The 17,917-nt window shown below is 40.0% G+C and overlaps 1 long non-coding RNA gene across 1 annotated transcript in view; it reads right to left on the bottom strand.

The window, feature by feature from the left end:
* Window positions 1-7,620: 7,620 nt before the first annotated feature.
* The window catches only part of LOC134475583 (uncharacterized), a 93,359-nt gene continuing 83,062 nt past the window's right edge, over window positions 7,621-17,917 (bottom strand). The window contains exon 2 of the long non-coding RNA XR_010046756.1: window positions 7,621-8,908. This is a non-coding gene — a long non-coding RNA (uncharacterized LOC134475583). The remainder of the gene's footprint in view (window positions 8,909-17,917) is intronic.

Raw genomic sequence — 17,917 nt, 5'->3', positions numbered from 1 at the left:
TTAACAATGAAAAGTTAGCTTTTCCCATAAGATCAGAAGCAAAAAAAAGACACCGATTCTTAACACTGCTAAGCACTGGAAGTCTAAGTTAGGGAAAAGATAAAGGGCATCTACATTGAGAAGGAATAAGTTCAATTGTCCCTGTTATAGCTAATATAATTTCACACATGTAACATACCCTTAAGTAATTCACCAATACTGTTAAAATAATGAATTAATGTAGCTAAATTGTAAAATAAACAATGAAATATAAAAATAAGCTGCTTTTCTGCACACTTACAACAGTCTAAAAAGATAATCAAGAAGACAGTCCCACTCATGATAGCTACCAAAAAATAAAATGCTTCAGAATGCATTTTACTAAGGAAGCTGAAAACCTACACAATGAAAACTATAAAACACTGATGGAAGAAACTGAAGAGAAACGAGAATGAGATCCTATGTTTATGGAATGGAAAAATTCATGTTGTGTAAAGGCTCATCGACTCAAAGAAATCAACACATTCAGTGCAATCCCAGTCAAAATTCTAATGACAATCTCCACAAATAGAGAAAACAATCTTAAAATTCAAATGGGACCACAAAAGACCTTATTAACAAAAATCAGGCAAAAAGAATAATGTTGGAGGAATCACACTATTTAATCTCAAAATATACTATAGAAAGCTACAAAAATCATAACATCATGGTACAGATCAAAGGAAACTAACAGCACAGAAACAAACCTATGTACTTACTGTTAATTGATTTTTAACAAAGTTTGAAAGGACACAGTATAGAAAGAATAGTCTCTTCTAAATGTGTCAAGAAAACTGGGTTTTGATGCACAGAAAAAAGAAATTAGACCCTTGTTGTATGCTATTCAAATGTATCGGCCATAAATAAATTAAAGTCTTAAACCTAAGACTTGAGACTATATAAATACTAGAAGAAAACAGAGAGCAAAATCTCTATGACATTAATCTCAGCAATGATTTTTGATAAAATTCCAAAAGCACAGACAATAAAAGCAAGTAGATAAATACAATTACATTAAATTAAAAAGCTTATGTACAGCCAAATAAACAAGATAGTAAAAAGACAACTCACAAATTAGGAGAAAATGCTTGCAAATCATACATCTGGTAAGGGGCTAATATCAGTAAAATATGTAATTCAAAACAACTCAGTAGCAAGAAAAAAAAATAACCTGATTTTAAAAATGGGCAAAAGACCTGAAAAGTCATTTCTCATCAAGTATAAATACAAACGGCTAATAGGTTTATGAAGAAACATTCACCATCACTAACCATAACAGGAAAGCAAACCAAAATCACAGCATGATATCAACTCAAACCCGTTAGAATGGTTATCATCATAAATTAATTACTTAAAAATTAATTTTACAACACTAACAAGTGCTGGAAAGGAATAGGAAGAAAAGGAACCCTTAAATATTTTTGATTGAACTGTTAAGTAGCATAGTTGTTATGGAAAACAGTATAGAAAAACTTAAAAGCAGAACTTTATGGAAAACAGTGTAGAAAAACTTAAAAACAGAACTATCATGTATATTCAATAACCCCACTATTTGATATGTATCCAAAAGAAGTGAAACAGGTATTCAGCACTGTTTACATCAGCCAAGATATGAAATCAACTTAACTGTTCACCAAAAGGCTAGCATATACAGAATAGCATTCAGGTTTTAAAAAGAAGAAAATCACACCATTTGTAACAACATGGATGTACCTAGAAGACATTGTATTAAGTGAAATTGACACAGAAAGACAAACGCTATGTGATCACATTTATATGTGGAATATAAAAAGTTGAACTAGAAAGTAAGTTGTGGTTACCAAGGGCCAGAAAGGCAGGTATATGGGGTGATATTGGTCAAAGGGTGAAAGATTTCAGGACTGAACAGGAGGAATACATTCAAGATCTATTATGCAACATGATGAAAGTAATTAATAAAAATATGCTGCATTCTGAAAAGCCCTAAGAGTGGATTTTAAAGTTTCTTATCACAAAAAGTTGTAAGAATATGAGGTAATGAAAATACTAACTAGGTCAATTATGCAATTCCAAAATGTATGTGTAAGGTTAAATATCATGCTGTATAAGATAAATGTATACAACTGGGATGGGGAAAAAGAGAAAAGAAAGAAAGGAAAAGGAAAAATAAATAAAACTAAATATATATATATGCAAAATAGTTTAGATAGTTATACTACTAATTGCTATTAGTTCACTGGAAAGAAAAGTTTGTGTCTATGTTGTTTGATCAATTTTTCATGCCTGTATCTTGTAATGTAAGCAACTTTACTTTGAAGATAACAATACGCAGTGTACTAACAATTGCTATGGTCCTATAATCTTGCTTTGAGATTTTGAACCATTGTTTTTATTGGTATTTTCCTTAAAATAAAAAAATTTTAAAGATAAATGTATACAGTTTTAATTTTCAATTACATAAGGTATTTTTAATTGTGTGGAGGCTTGTGGAAACAGAAAAGTTAAAATTTAGTCATTTCATAACGTGAGCCACTTCAAAGGAGTCTGGCGTTTCTAGGTAAATCCTGAGCTTACAGACCGAAAAGCAGCCTACAATTGGCAGAGCTATCCAGTCTTCTAAGAAAAAAGTGCACATGCAAACTAAAAGCAAAGATCAAGTCACAGAGCAGTGGTTTTTGTCTAGGAATTTCATACAGTAGATACGTCCAGAAAATCTCCCAGAGAAAAAGCAGACTCCAAGTTTGTGGTTCCATGGAAGCGGATCAGCCGGGCAGCTGTGGCCCTAAACTGTCTCCTTGGCAGGAAATGGTGAGGAGCAGCAGAAGCAACTCAGATTATGTCAGAATCCTGGGACCGACCTGGCATGGAACCGCAGGAAAGCTGGAACAGAAGCTGTTTGTTCATTTGCCAACACTTACCTCAGCATGACTCTGCCAAATAATAAGTGCCAACAAATTTTCAAGAGAGTTACCCTTCTGTGTACAATGAAGAGAGACTGAGGGAGGATGGCGGTGAGTGTGTAATTATACTGCGCCCTTTCCTGAGCTCAGTGCTGAACTTCACCTACTGCCTGACAGTGGGAAATGACACTTTGTCAGATTTCTGTCATAATCAGTCCCAGGATAGAACGTGAAATCCGATGACAAAATGCAGTTGAGACCATTTGCCATTAGGCAGCAAGGAACTCAATCCAGAGTACATAATATGTACCTTAATTTATTAAACTTTACATACCTTTTAACTGAATGCCTTCTTAAAGGAATAGTAAATTGTAATTACTTAGTTACTGACCCAAAAATAATTTATAGATTTTTTAGTTGGAATGTATCTCTGTAAGAGGTCACCTGGGAAGGTGCTCCCAAGATTAAAAGCATGAGAGATTTCCATGGAGATTATTGCACTGCAGTATAGATTTATAAGTGACTCAGATGTTGTGAGGTTTTTTCCTTAATAATCCGTGCAACCATCGCTGCATCAGTGAGCAAGTATTAGAGTCACACCTTCGGAGAGGGGCAGCTTTGCCGAGAGCTCCGACATAATGCATCTTGGTAGGAAAACACTCTTTTTCACCATGTGCATGGCATCTTCTTTCTCACCTAGGCGTACAGCCCAGGAACAGCCGGCTCTTGAGAAATGACACACTGTCTACCAGCTTCAGACACAAAAAGCTGGACAGAAGCTGCCTTGCACGTAACTACATTGCCTGTCCACTGTGCCCCTTGCAGCTCATGCCTTACATGCTCTGCTCCCCACCTTTAAACATATTTGTGTGTGCGCACCAGCAGTGAGAGACAGACAAGGCTGGGTTTGGGATTCCTCCAAGTAGCTTCGTTGTCAATCTGAACCAGTCTACCCAGCTCAACTCCGGCCACATAAAGGAAACCAAAAGAAAACATTATGTCCCTACAAGTCTAATGGCACTGTTGTATCAGCACATTCTGTACTTTTTCATATTTTGTTTTTGTCTTTCGCTCTTATTAAATTCAATAATGAAACACCATATCTAATTTATGAAAAAAAAAGGAAAGTTGAATGGAGAGGTCAGACTCATAAAAGTGTGATATCTCTAGTTGGAGCCAAATTCCTAAAGGTTTAGCCTGTGAAATAGCCAAGCAAAATAAGACACAATTGGTGCTAACTTCATTTTCAAACATTCCCACAAGGAGGTTTACAAGTGCCCGGAGGGGTGACTTAGCCTCAATTGTGTCTTGTTTAATTTGGCCATTTAAAAGCTAAGGTTTTTCTAACTTGGCTCTACTTGTAGATATCACACCTCTACATGTCTGAACCTGCTTCTTAACTTGGCTTTTCCAGTGCACATTAAGTGTTTCTGATTTAGTATCACTCTACAAGAATTTGTAAGTGGTTTCTTTGCACTAATGTCTGGATGGATTGGGCTCAGGTGTATTGGTGGGTTTCCACTATTAAACTATTTCACACTGCTTCACCCTACCTAATGGTTAAACTCTCAGAGTTCATCTTCTGTGCTGGAGACTATAAGTGCTCAGACATGAAAGAACTGAAATTTACATGTTGTAATTCCAACAAATCAAAATGGATAAATTGTTTAATTAAATAAATGCATTATCTTTACCATGAGCTTCTGATTAACATGCTTTACTTGAGGGGAAAAAAAGAAGAATTTTCTGGTCTAGTAAACAGAATGCAGAAATGATCTGTGATGTGAATTTCTCCATGTATTAAGTGGAAAAACTATTTATTACAGATTATGTAGTTCATGATAAACATGAAGTAATATAAGTAGAGCAAATTATGAACACCTTTATGAATGTTCATTATATTTGGTTCCTTTCTCCACAAAAAGAATTAAATCCAGCTTATAGAGATGTTCAAAACACAAGATAACCTAGATTAGAATACACGAACTGGGCTGGGAATAAAACCCAGGAGCAGAGAGCTTGCCTAATATGCAGCCTCCTGCAAGCCACAAAAAATGACTTCAGAATGAAACAAACCATTTGAGCACCAAACCTCAATTTCTTTGTGTAAGATGGAGCTTATAATAATTTGGACAACTCTAGGCCTTAGAGAGAATTACATGAGAACACTGATGTACAAGGTATAAGTCTTGATGAGATATTTCACTGATACTAATGGAGAATTAGTTAATTAAGTGTTAAATGATGGTGTGAGTAACTAGAAGAGCTCAAGGAGAGGGCGCTTGCATGGGCTAAAGATTAGCAAGTGCTCTCGGAACAGATGCGTTTGGGGTAGACCTTGAGGGATCTCTTCAATTTGAGGGCACATAAGGGAAGAAAAAAGCCTCTTTAAGGAGTTGAGGGAAAGGAGATGGGAGAGGCAGAAGGCTGGCAGCAGCTGATACAGAGACAGGCAGGGGACAGCTGCTGTCCTGGGGAAGGAACTGCAGAAGAGGGGCTCCCTGGAGTAACAGAAGTGAGACGGTGAAAACGAAGGAGCCTGCTGTGAGCTCAGTGCTTGTGTTCTCCCCACTGCCACTTAAATCCTTAGGTTGAAGCCATAGTATCCACAGTGATGGTGTTGGAAGATAGTAAGATAGTGCTGTGGGAAGACGGTTAGGGGCGGTGTCATGAAAGTGTGTGTCTGGTCTGATGAGATTAATACCTTTATAAACAAGAGAAAGTGCAATGTGGTCCACTTTCTCTCTCTCTCTCTCTCTCTCTCTCTCTCTCTCTCTCTCTCTCTCTCTCTCTCTCTGTCTCCCTTTCTCTCTCCATCCTTCCCCCATTGTGCACATACAGGGAGGAAGCTCTGTGAGTGCATGGCAAGATGGCATCCTCCTACAATCCACAAGAAAAGGCATCACAATGAAACCAACACTTTGATCATGGACTTCAATACAATAACAATAACAGGGAGTGTTATTTGGGCAGTGTGCTAGTTATGATGCCCAGGGAGGAATGAAGTTGACTGAGACTGCACACAGAGAAGCCAGCCGAGAAGCTGTTTTGTCATCTGTAGAAGGAAAGTATTGAAATGAAGGTAATGTTTGGAAGCAGAGCAGTAGGGCAGGAGAGCCAGGGAATACATTTAATTGGCATTTTTAAGATACAGTGGTATCCACTGTTGAGAATAAAGAAGAGCAGAGGGTGGCCCTGACTTAACTCGGGCTCTTGAGTTTTCTCTGTTTTACCAAGTGGATAAAGAGCTCACAGTGATTAGGCTGAATTATTCAAAATAGGCAACCCAAGAGCAGTTAAATTATAACCATCACCTTCAATAATAATGAAGAACGCTAAGTCATGACTCAGACTAACCAATCAAAGATTGGGAAGTGAAAATTACATTCAGTTTTGACTTAATTCCAAGCTATACCTCTAATGTCAAAGTTTCCTGGAGAGTTGCTGTTCCATATCCTTGCTTCTCCATGCATCAGAAAAAGAGTAAGCACCAAAACGTGACCTCAGTTCTCTCTTGGGCTGTTTGTGACTGAGTGAGACAACATTCCTAAATAATTGGAACCAAAAACATTGCCACATAAACATAAAGTTGTATGTCAAGATATTTGACAATCATTAACAAATAATCAAGACCAGTGGGAAAACTAATTTCTAAAAATTAAATGCTCTCCATCAGGAAATGTAGGGTTCACAACTTGAAGAATTTCATTATTGGACTATATTTTTGTTATCCAAAGAACAAACTTCATATTGGACTGTTTAATCCCTAAATTTCCTTACTTAATTAAATCATTCTAATAGCATCTCAATATATAAAGTAACTGTTATCACTTTAGAGAATGTGAGAGATATAAGCAGAAAAAAATACACTTATCAAACCAAAGAATTCAAGTTATCTGCTGAGTTCTTTATATGTGTATCTATACACAAACACACATGTACCATACAACCATATATATGTGTGTGTGTGTGTGTGTGTTTGTGATCACATGTATACACTCATGCAAAATCTATCCCAAGATTTCTAGAACTAGAAACAACTTTATAAGTCATCTCACAGAAGGTTTTAATTTGCCAGAAGAAACCAATGAAACCCAATTCCCACTTTGCCCCAGGAAAGAACTGGGGAAGAGTTAAAGTCATTTAGCAAGGTCTCTGTCGGTTAAGTGCTCAGCCCAAGATCTGCTCATCTTGTCACACTGCTTCCCTGTGCACTGCCCAGCCCACAATACCAGAGCCTTTGTTAGGAATTCAGAACTGTCCCAGAGGAGCTGGCTGCGGCCATCCTGGGACTAAAAACACTCAAGAAAACTTAAGGTCAATCAACTCTTCGAGAGTTAATTGCCTGTGGCTGTTCACCCCACTCAAATCAGAACCCTGGAGTCCTCTGTCTCCTTTTTCAAGTTCCAGTTGTGACAATTTGTAACAAAGACAAAATTTTCCAAAATATGCATCTCTGAAATCACAAGTTAGAGGTATTTTGTGTTCGAGTGAAGTTCTGGAAACGTTGTTAAATCTTTTCTGCTCTTACAAATTCACTCACCACATATAAACCCTTAGAGAAGCTTGCAGGTAAAAGTAAGAGAAGAACAACATGGTGAAGAAAGAGGCAGAGAGAAAAGGGAGAAAGAAATGGAAGAGAAAGGAGAGGAAGAAAAGGAAAAGAAAGAGAAGGAAGACCAAGAAAAAACAGAAAGCAATAAAAAGACAGACCGGCCAAGAAGAAATTTTATTTCTGTTTAATCCAGGATTTGTTGAGCTTATCTGGTTACAGACCCCTTTGTTTGTACAGTAGCTCTCAGAAATAATAGTCTATCTATCACAATTTATGAAAATTTGCATTCAGGTCTTTCTACTTGCAATTGGATGTACATGCTGTTTGTGCCTACTAATGTGTTCGTAATTTAACCTGAACTTCTGGGGACCTAGCTTAACCCAAGAAACAATTGCTGCAGGGAGATTCATACAATTGAGAGGTCCCTGAGAGAGAAGGGGACAAGCAGAGCCTTCCTGGCCACACAGTGTCCGGTCGGGAAATGCACTCAGCCCTGCCCGTGGCCACCTGCGGCTCTCCCAGACCTGGTCCCAAGGTGAGCAGGAGGCCCTGAGACCGAGCTTTTCACTCATGTGGTTTCCTACATGAAAGCATGTGGGGAGAAAGTCCCGGAGGAGAGCACTGGAAGGATACAGTTTATCACACACTTTTCTTTCTGCAGCATTCACGGAAAAAGGCATTAGCACTTGGAACTCCTCCGAATTGCGCTTTGGTTTTGTAATTTGATTTATTTATGGTTTTCTGGGTCGAGGTGTTGGGAAAGCTTCAAATTCTATGTCAGATCCTCCTAATGTGTTTGAAAAGCTCTCTGACAACAGATCCCATGTGGGAATTACCCGGGTTGCCCACGCATGGCGTCCCAGCACCCACTGCTTCCTGCAGGAATCTGGCAGGCTGCCCCCTGCCTGCCCTTCGCTCTCCCCTGGGCTCCATGGCTCGCTCACTCTGAGCCCAGGGAAGCCGCTCACTCTGAGCCCAGGGAAGCCACAGGACACACAGGAAGGCAGTTCCCTCCCTCTGCACTCAGCGCCTCCGTGAGGATGGGGCTTGCTGCATAAGGGATGCTGGGCGGACCACAGCGTCCACTCCTCTGTGCTTTTGCAGTGGCTTCTTCTTTTCCTACATTGGTTGTCCACTTCCTGAGCCCCTCACACACCTCGTCTCTTCCCACAGTGTCAGAAGATGAGCTGCAAAATACACAGAGGCAAAATATATGCCATGGAAGGAACAGAGAGGAAACTGAGCACAGCCCGCTGAGACTTCAACCAGCTCGTCATTTCATCAGTGTGTTTGCTGCTCAGTCATCAGATATCCATTCCTTCCTCAAAGAGGCAAATTGAGGGTCTGCTGCATTAATGTTGAGATGCGATGGTTAATTTTGTGATGGTCAGATGGGACTCATGGATGTCCAGGCAGCTGGTATCCCACAGTTTCCGGGAGGCCCATGAGGGCATTTCTGGAAGAGATTCATGTTTAAATCAGTGGCCTGGAGAGGATCTGTCCTTACCAGTGTAGGTGAGCTTCATCCAATTTGCTGAGAACCTGGATAGACCAAAAAGGTGGGGGAAAGTGAATGTGCCCCTGACTGTACTGGGGTACCCTCTTCTTCCACCCTTAGAAATCGGCTCTCTTGGTTCTCAGACAGTAGACTTGGGCAGGTCTCATGCCATAGGACCCTCTGTTCTCAGAACTCCAGGCCCAGACTTGACTTGGATTGGATGAAACCACCAGCTTTCCTGGTTCTCCACTTGTAACGTGGTGGATCAGGAGACTTCACGGCATCGACAATCATGGAAACCAAGTCTCATAATAAATGTGGGTACATATGGATAATATACATTGACTTGCCATAGTAATATAAGAGATGAGAGCATTTATATCAGAAACAACAGGAAAAAGTATTTTAAAAAGCTCAGAGGTGGACGGGAAAGCACAGAGCCCATGGAACTAGGTCTCATTTGTCACAGGTAGAGCATACATTGCACAAGCAATGTCAGAGGACATGGACAGAGGAAGCCAAGGCCAACCACAAGAATGTCTGATGTACCCTGCATAGAATCTGAATTTTGTCCTGAGGCAAGAGAGACTCATAGCAGCATCACAGACAAAGATCAGGTAATTTGATTTAAATATTACCAAAAGCACTGTGACATAAATATGGGGTGCATTTGAGTAAAAACAATTTTGAAACAGAAACAACCTGAACCAAGATAAAAGCAGTAAGAAAATGGAAATCATTTCCAAACATCCAATTTCCAAGAATGAGATGATGAAGGTTCTGTTCACTGAGATAGAGTATATTAGAGGCAGATTGAGTTTGAACTGAATAAACTCAGCTTTCTTACGGGTGTGCAAATAAAGGTGTCCATCAGGTGTAGGCTAGAGATAAGTGTATTTTCTGCATGTAGGTGGCAGCGGAAGCCATGAAAACAGAGTTTATTAAAAGGTGTGAGATCAACCAAAGCAGACCTCACAAAAGGAAAAGAGCAGAAAGATGCTAGCTGTCTAGGCAACCCCAGCATCCACCAGAAGAAAATGGCCAAGAAGAAAATGCAGAACAAAACAAGAACAGCTGGTGGAGTCCCCCAGGGGCTCAGGACACCCCTATTTCTACTAATTTTTTGTCCTCCCAGATTATTTCTTTTGAATGGATCTAGATTAAAACCAAAGATTGTTGTTAATAATTCGAAGTGACTTCTAAAAGGTTGAGAGGAGGAACAAGTTGTTTTTGCAGTGTGACTTTTCAGTGTTTCCCATTTCCACTTCTGCTGCCTGAAAAGGACAAATAAATTGAGAAGTAAATGAATGAAAATCTCAACATACTTCAGCCACGCCTCAGAAAAGCATTTTTCATAGCACCAATCACATCTTAAATTGAAAGTAAACTGGGGAAATAAATTAACCTGGGTGAACTTAGGTAATGTTCTGCAAATAACATTAAAAATAGTTTTCATGACCATGCACAATATCGGTGAAGAAAACCAGGAAAAGCTTAAAAGACAATTAGTCCAAAGGCTGATGTCACATTTGAGAGTTAAAACCACCAAGCAAATCTGAATAAAACATCTTGTGAGAATAAGAGGCTGAATAAAATTAAGGCAGATTAAGGAACTTACTTTTGGTGATTCTAAAAGAGTAATTATTTTCAAGTATCACAGTGTGTCTTCAGTGACTGAAATTATTACGATGCTATGAGGAAAGAACTCGATTCAAACCCGAACATGAAATGGCATTTCCACAAGGAGCAGGGGAATGGGCCGCTTCCTATGAGACATTACACCCAGAGTCTGGGTAGGTTTCTTTCCTGAACTGGAGCCTAAAATCCTACTTCATTTCCTTGCCTTTTCCCAGCATTTATAAGTATCCAAGTTTCAATGGTGGGAATGAGTAGTAGACAACGTACTCCAATTCCCTGTGCTGTAAAACTTATTTTAAAAAGTAACTTGTAAATTTAGCAGCTTGCTTCAGCTTCTTCCTGTCAACTAAAGTGGCCAACTACTCCCATTCTTAGGGACAAACAGAGGAAAACTATCACAGCCAAAAATAATGTTCTTTTTAAAAAAACTAAAATAAATCATTTTTGGTATGAATTTGCTTCTATTTCTCCCTCTCTAGAGGGTCATTATGGAATTTAGGACTGTGGACTTGAATTATCAGCTTCGGACTCTGCTTTTGGACCATCACTGTGAGCTATTGGAAGCATTAATTGTGGTGCTTTTGTTTGCACTGGCGTCTTTCTTCAGAGAACGCTAAGCAGTCCTGTTCAGTGTTTTATCTCAGGGCCTCACAGGAGCCCTGGAAAATAGAAATAGCACTCTGATGAATGTACTTTTAAACATGAAAATGTTTCCGTCGCACACATAACTCTTCCCAGTGAAGTGAGATGCTCTCCTCCCTGTAACTCCATGTCCTGAGGTCATAGTACATTCCTGAGAGCTGGGTTTATACGGGTAGATACTTTTTGTTATTTCTAGGCTGGGTAAATGGATGGATGGACAAATTGCTGTATACAAGAGTCTCAGTGTATGTTATGCTTTTTCCTCACTTGTTTGACTTTGATGAAAGGCAAATAGAAATGTGTAAATAGATGGAATAATGGAGAGGTGGGTGAGCAGTTAGAGGACTGATAAATGGAAAGATGGGTGAATGAGGAATGGTTGAGAGGAAAAATGGGCAGATGGGTGCGTAGCTGGATGGTAAGTGGATGGATGGTATTGCTGGTCCACATAATTAGTGTCATTCTATGCTATAAATGGATAAATGAGAATCTCAAGTAACACCCAGTGAGCATTCCAGAAAGAAGAGAATCCATAGATAACTGTTCTTCAAATAATATAGAAAGAGAATTTTCATGATCATACAACATATACATAAATTTAAACTATTTTTAAATCCAATCACCAAACTAGGAGAAATAGAACATACTTTTCTTCATGGGATTATTATTATAAGAATTCAGTGTTCTACTACAAATGAAAAGGGTTTCAAACATCACAAAGAGTTCTGTAAGAGTATAATGCATTACTAAAATTATAAGAAAATACTGGAGATTTAAGAAAGAGCTATTTCATTTTAATATGCTTTTTTCTTTGCCCCTCATCCTTTCTTACCCATCCATCCAGCCTTAGGTCATTTCAGATTCAACCTTTTCACAAAATGATGATCTTGGTGTACATTAGTCTTCTCTCCTTTTCACTTCTGATACAGATAGATGCTATGAAAACTAGAACAATATAAGAAAGATATTATTTCAAGTTAGAAGTCCACAGAACACAAAACAGTATCAGAAAGGACTGTGATTTTGATTCCCAAGATCAAACTTGAGGGACCATGCAGCAGGAAGAGTCCCTGAACACATTTTTTATGTCTCAAATTCATTGGTTGTCTTGGGGTTCTAGGAACCACTGGAAATGTCTTTGATTTTTCGCTATAAATCCCACTTTACGTCAGAGTTGAGCCAGACTTCAACCATCTCAGCTTGGCCCACAGCAGTGCAAGCCCCCCAGGAAACCAACAAACCAATTGTTTTCTAAAGTGTGTTTCAGAGGATAGAATTTCTGATGTGGTTTTGATATTTCAATACAACTTTTATTATCTGTTGCTAGGTTTAAAAAAAAATAAGTCTTCTCAATCTAGAGTCTAAAATAACAGCAAGCACTTCCTACCTCTCAGATCACAGTGTATTAGCTGGGCAAAGCTTCTGCTGGCTGCCCCTTGGTGTCTTACTGGGGGTGTCAATGGGTGCTGTCTGGGGCTGCAATCATCTAGCAGGTCATTTGGCAAATTGAGCAACAGAGCCTCCTTCTTCTGGTACCAGACCAAATTGCAGGATTTTTCCAGTGAGAAAAACCAGACTTGTTACACAGTGGCCCACGATCCCCTACCGCATAAAAAGACTATCCCAAAGGGAGAAAGCAGAAGCTGCCAGTTCAAAAACAGGCACAGTGTCTCCCTCACTGCATTTCAAGCTCAGTACAAGCCACAGACTGGCTCAGACTCAGTGCAGGAGGTGACCGCAGAGACGTGAGAGGACTTAAGGCAGAGCTCACTGGGGGCCACCTTTGGACATGCAATGCCATGTGGCATTACCGTGAAAACTGCTTCTGTTAATTAAAAGCACACAGAGGAGGGAGGATGCCTTGCACCACTGCATGCCCCACCGTTCTTCATGACAATAAATACCAAAATGATTCACCTGGGAGTTGTGAGTCCTCTGCCCTGCAGACGGTATTGCCATTCAGTGGCCATGGTCACAGAGGATTGAAGGAAGGCTCAGCTCTAGAATACACTCTGTGTAATCCCAACCTTGAATTGTATCTGCTGTTTAGAAATAAGGAAAGACTACACGAACACATGTGTGCGTTGTTTCAGCTCTGTTAATGAGCACATAAGTTAAGGACCTTCTTTAGTTTCACTCCAGGTGTTTCATTGACCTTAAATCGTTTGGTTTTCTCAGTGATCCCCTGAGGTTGATAGGGCTCAAGTGTCTGTGAGTCCCAGACAATCATATTCCCTCAGCCTTGATTATTTTACTCTTTTTATGTGAGGTTGGTTCAATCCAAAAGTGGCAAGATGAAGAGTGCTCTGAATAGTGTTTATCTGAGAAAGGGAAGAGGTAAAAACGGTAGAGTTGAAAAAAGTCATCCTGTAAGCATGGCAGACAAAACCTCAGCCCAGGCGCTCTACGCAGCAAGAGTGGCTGCATCTTCCAGCGTTGAACACTCAGAACCCGCTCTCCGTCTGCACCTCTCATGCTCTGATCCTGCTTGCTTGGTGGGGAAACCAAAGTCACACCTTAGAGGCAATGCCAAGCCATCTGCATCCCTACTGTATCTAAGAGATTGAGAAAAAGTGGTTGTTACAGAGATTCTACCCTAACAATTGCGTCAAAGTGAAGCAATAATCTGGATAAAATAACCATATTATAGGCACTATGTTTGTTGTAACTCTTTCTCTCCCTCTCTCTCTCTCTCCTCTCTCTCTCCTACTCTATCTTGACCTGAAGTCTTATTATTCATGAAGACACTTAACTGATAACTCAGAGAGCCAATTTTAGAGTGTTATAGCTTAGTCTTTATAAGGCCATTTACCATCCCATATTCATATATGACAATCTAATGGCACTTCATTAAAATGTTGCTTTTAGAAATGCAAGAAGTACAGAGAAATCACTTTTTAACAATGCTATTTTCAAGATTGTAATTTTCAAAACAATTTATTTTGTAACTTAAGGAGAAGGAAAGAAAAGAAAGGAAAAATGTATGACCTCCCTCTGCTGCTGCTTCGGGGTGACATCTAAAAGAGCCACTCTACAACGACCAGTGCAGAACCACACTGTGCGTCACTCATTCCTTCCACAATTACTGGAATACTTTCTGCCGAGCACCATGACAGATGGCTCCTGCTTTCGTATATTTTATAACCTGCTCAGGAGACAGGCAAGTAATAAAAAATATGACTGGTACTATGATGAGATGTCCGAGTGCAGTGAGGCCACGAAGAAAGGCTGCCCAGCCCGCCTCAGGGGACTAGGGAGAGAGAAATAGAAAGCAGCCACGTGTAAAACAGCAGGACCATTCTGCTGCTCCAACGGAGCAGGGCAGAGGGGTGCTTGAGAGAACGGCAGGTGCAAATGCACAGAAGTACAGAGATGTGAGAAGTCCTCATGTGTTCAGAAACTGCACTATGCAATGAGACGGTGGACAAAGATGAATAGCTATCTGGGATAGGGCCAAATGGTGAAGGGCTTCGCTGTCCTTGAAAAGAACTTGGACTTGATTCTCAGGTTAAGGAAATATTAGCAGAGGCCCATTGTTAGCCATCTTGCTGTAAAAGGAGCTGGCAGGGCAGCCTGGCCAGCAGTGTTGAGAGCCAGCAGGCAGGTGGCTTTTCCCTTGGAGAGGGCAGCCAACCACAGCTCTTCCATAACAGCAGCCTGGTCGTGGTAACTGGAAAAGCTAGGGAAGAGCCAGACAACCCCAGGGAAAAGCGACTCCGGCTTTACTCCCATTTTATTAACTACTCCCTGGATACTTGTAGAAAATGGGGGTGGGTGGTGAAGTTGTTTCTGCTGAAGCCGTTATAATGTGTCAGAAAATTAGGATTTCTCACACTTGGAAAAGCAATTGCGCACAAACGTGGCATCTTCCCACCTTGCCGATTTTGCTCAAAATCACACAGCAAAAATAACCTCTCCCAAACTGACAGATTTCAGACCTAAAGACAGAGCTCCTAAGCAACGTGTGCTGCACTGATTCAAACCCTTTTCCAAAAACCCCACCCCACCCCTATCCCAGAGACAGAACCATTCCCCTGGAAACGTCTGCAAATCCGGGGCTCTGTAAATTACATACGGAGAGGGATAATCCCCTAAGGAAAAAACATATTCTAGGGGCGCAAACATTTATTACACTTTGCCGTGATTTCATGTTAGACCGCGTATAAGTTAACACCAAACAGTTAAAGACAGGAGTAACAGTGCCGTGGATGTGCTCCTGTACTGTTCAGCCTCTTCCAACAGCCCCACCTACTTCGCAAGGTTATTTTAAAGATTAAATGAGGAAATAAAAGTACTTTGTAAACCGTAAAGCTCTATCCTGATGTAATGTATCATTAGCAAATTAATTTACAAATGGCTAGGACAAGGTGCCTTTTGAATGACACTTTTTGTTCTTATATGAATTGAGAAAAAAATGTCCTAGTCTGGTCTGCGGAGCAAAACGAAGGGCTGGCCACACCGGCGTCCCCTGATGTCACGGCGCAGATGTGCACGGTTTCAATTGCCCGCATCAGACAGTAGCAATCAGGCAGCAAGCGCAAACCCATCTGGTTCTCATACTGCTGAACGAGGTGTTGAAGTGGATGATTTCTACTCAGCTAAATCGGAACAAATCCTCCCGAGCTTTCACCAAATGATTAAAGACAGTGCAAACTGTCTTCAACCGGGTCCTCACTCCTTGATATACTCTGTCAACAAGCCTAAGGCAAAGGCGGAAGGACTGGATGTTGAATGGTCACGTCACAGTTCTTGGGCGAGTTTACTGGATTGTCACTGGTCCGCACAACTGAGAAGCCATGCATGAGATGTCCAGAGGTGAACCAAACGTAAACCAGACCTACCCAATTTTGAATGCTCTCAGCTGTGTATTTGTGGAAAATATATTTCTTGGAGGTTTGCCACTTCTTTGCTGAATGCCATGGCTGGGATTTCTACTTAATAGTGTGGGATGGTGCTTGGGACAGAAATGCTAAGTCTAACCGCAGAAGCCTAGCTAAAAAAAATAAAAAATAAAGTAACAACTCTCTCAGGGAGATGCACAGCTAGTTCCTTCTGTTAAAATCAGAAAGTTAGTAAGTTATTTAGTCAGACAAATGCAAAAATATTTGACTTTTACTCCTAAGACCATGGTATATCCTTACTAGTAGATGACTCTAAGGACAACAGAATACATTAAAAGAATAAAGAAAGCTGATAGTAAATGATGATAGTATAAGATACATCGACATTTTTAAAGTATGAGTCTTGATTTCAGAGAATCTAGTGATTTTTTTGTTTTTGTTTTTGTTTTACCAGTATCATATATACCAAATAACGCAATGTAAAATAAATTCAGATACACTGACATCAAAATCTATCAGCTCACTATAGTATATATGCCAAGACCTAGCATATGTAAAAAATGAGATTGTTCTTATTTGTCTTATGTTAATACAATTTCCACTAAAAGATGGATCCTGGCCAGCAGCTGAGGGATCCAATGTGATCTTCAGAAACATGAAATATTGTTGGGGGAGCACCTGATGGAATTAAAAATGCTTCTTATATTTGCTTCATGCAGGAATGCTGCATAAGGACTGAAGCTATGAAAACCAATTTTTGAAATGGCATATTACCCAATTTACCTAAATATAAAAGAGATGCCAAATATCTGGGGATTTACCCAAACCAGGCAGAGATTGTCTTGCCTTGAAATTACATATTCATGTGAGCAGTTCTGGAATTTGGTTTCATACAGTGGTTTCTTGACAGTATTTTGGACATATTAGCTCCCAAGCTTTCTTAATTCATATATGTGATTTGTACTGGTTTTCATAAGTATACAGTTGCCTGGTCCTGATCAAGATGAATGTGTGTGGTTATGTTATGGCGTGCAGTAAGCCCCAGAGCAGGGCTTACCACATGTAGCTCGTGTGACACCAATGTTAAACTGAGCCCAGCACAAGGCTGACAGAGTAAAAAGATCAGAAATCTCAGGATATGAGTGTTGGTGTTTATGCGTGGTCTTAACAAAGCAGCAGATTTGGGGAATAGACTTTTCCATTGTTCATAAGTCATTGTTGATTGTTTTTTCATTATTAATTGTTGGGAATATGAATATCTAGGATGCTTGAAGTTATGCTGTTTTACAAAGCACTACACAAATATGTGATGCTTCCAAAATCTGGGGAATGGACATTATCATTATCTTGAGTTCACAGAAGAGTAAACCAGACCTGATAGAGATGGCGTGACTTCTCAACACATGTTCAAGAAATGAAAAAATTTGCAAATAAAACAGATTTTCTGATTCTATCTTTTTTCCCATTTGTTTTCCTTTTCATATAGCCATGAGCTATTTCTGTGCAAGTTTTTGAGGCCTTAGCATGTAGAAGTGGACTTCACCATTTTGGGATCCCAGTGATGAAGATTTTCCCCTGCTATAAAGTAGTTGCTAATCCTGGTTTTCTCAGCAGTCAGTTTACTTCTGTTTTGGCTCTTTGCCTTATTAAGACCTCCAACCCCTTTCTTATCACTATCAAAAGGCCCTTTCCGGTCCTACAGCAGAAGAGGAAGAAACAGGAAAGTTGTGGGTTCCACTCCACAGATTTGACACTTTCCCTTAGCCTGCTCCCACACATTCCATCCCAGGGCACTTCAATTTTTAGCAAAGAAGCCCAGCTGTTTAAGTTCACTCACATGATGATA

The sequence above is a fragment of the Cavia porcellus genome, unplaced genomic scaffold, assembly GCF_034190915.1.
Source record: "Cavia porcellus strain 051 isolate PalLab524CR breed Dunkin Hartley unplaced genomic scaffold, mCavPor4.1 scaffold_4, whole genome shotgun sequence".
NCBI lineage: Eukaryota > Metazoa > Chordata > Mammalia > Rodentia > Caviidae > Cavia > Cavia porcellus.
The sequence above is the reverse complement of the archived record's forward strand: the minus strand, read 5'-3'. Positions and strand labels throughout refer to the sequence as shown.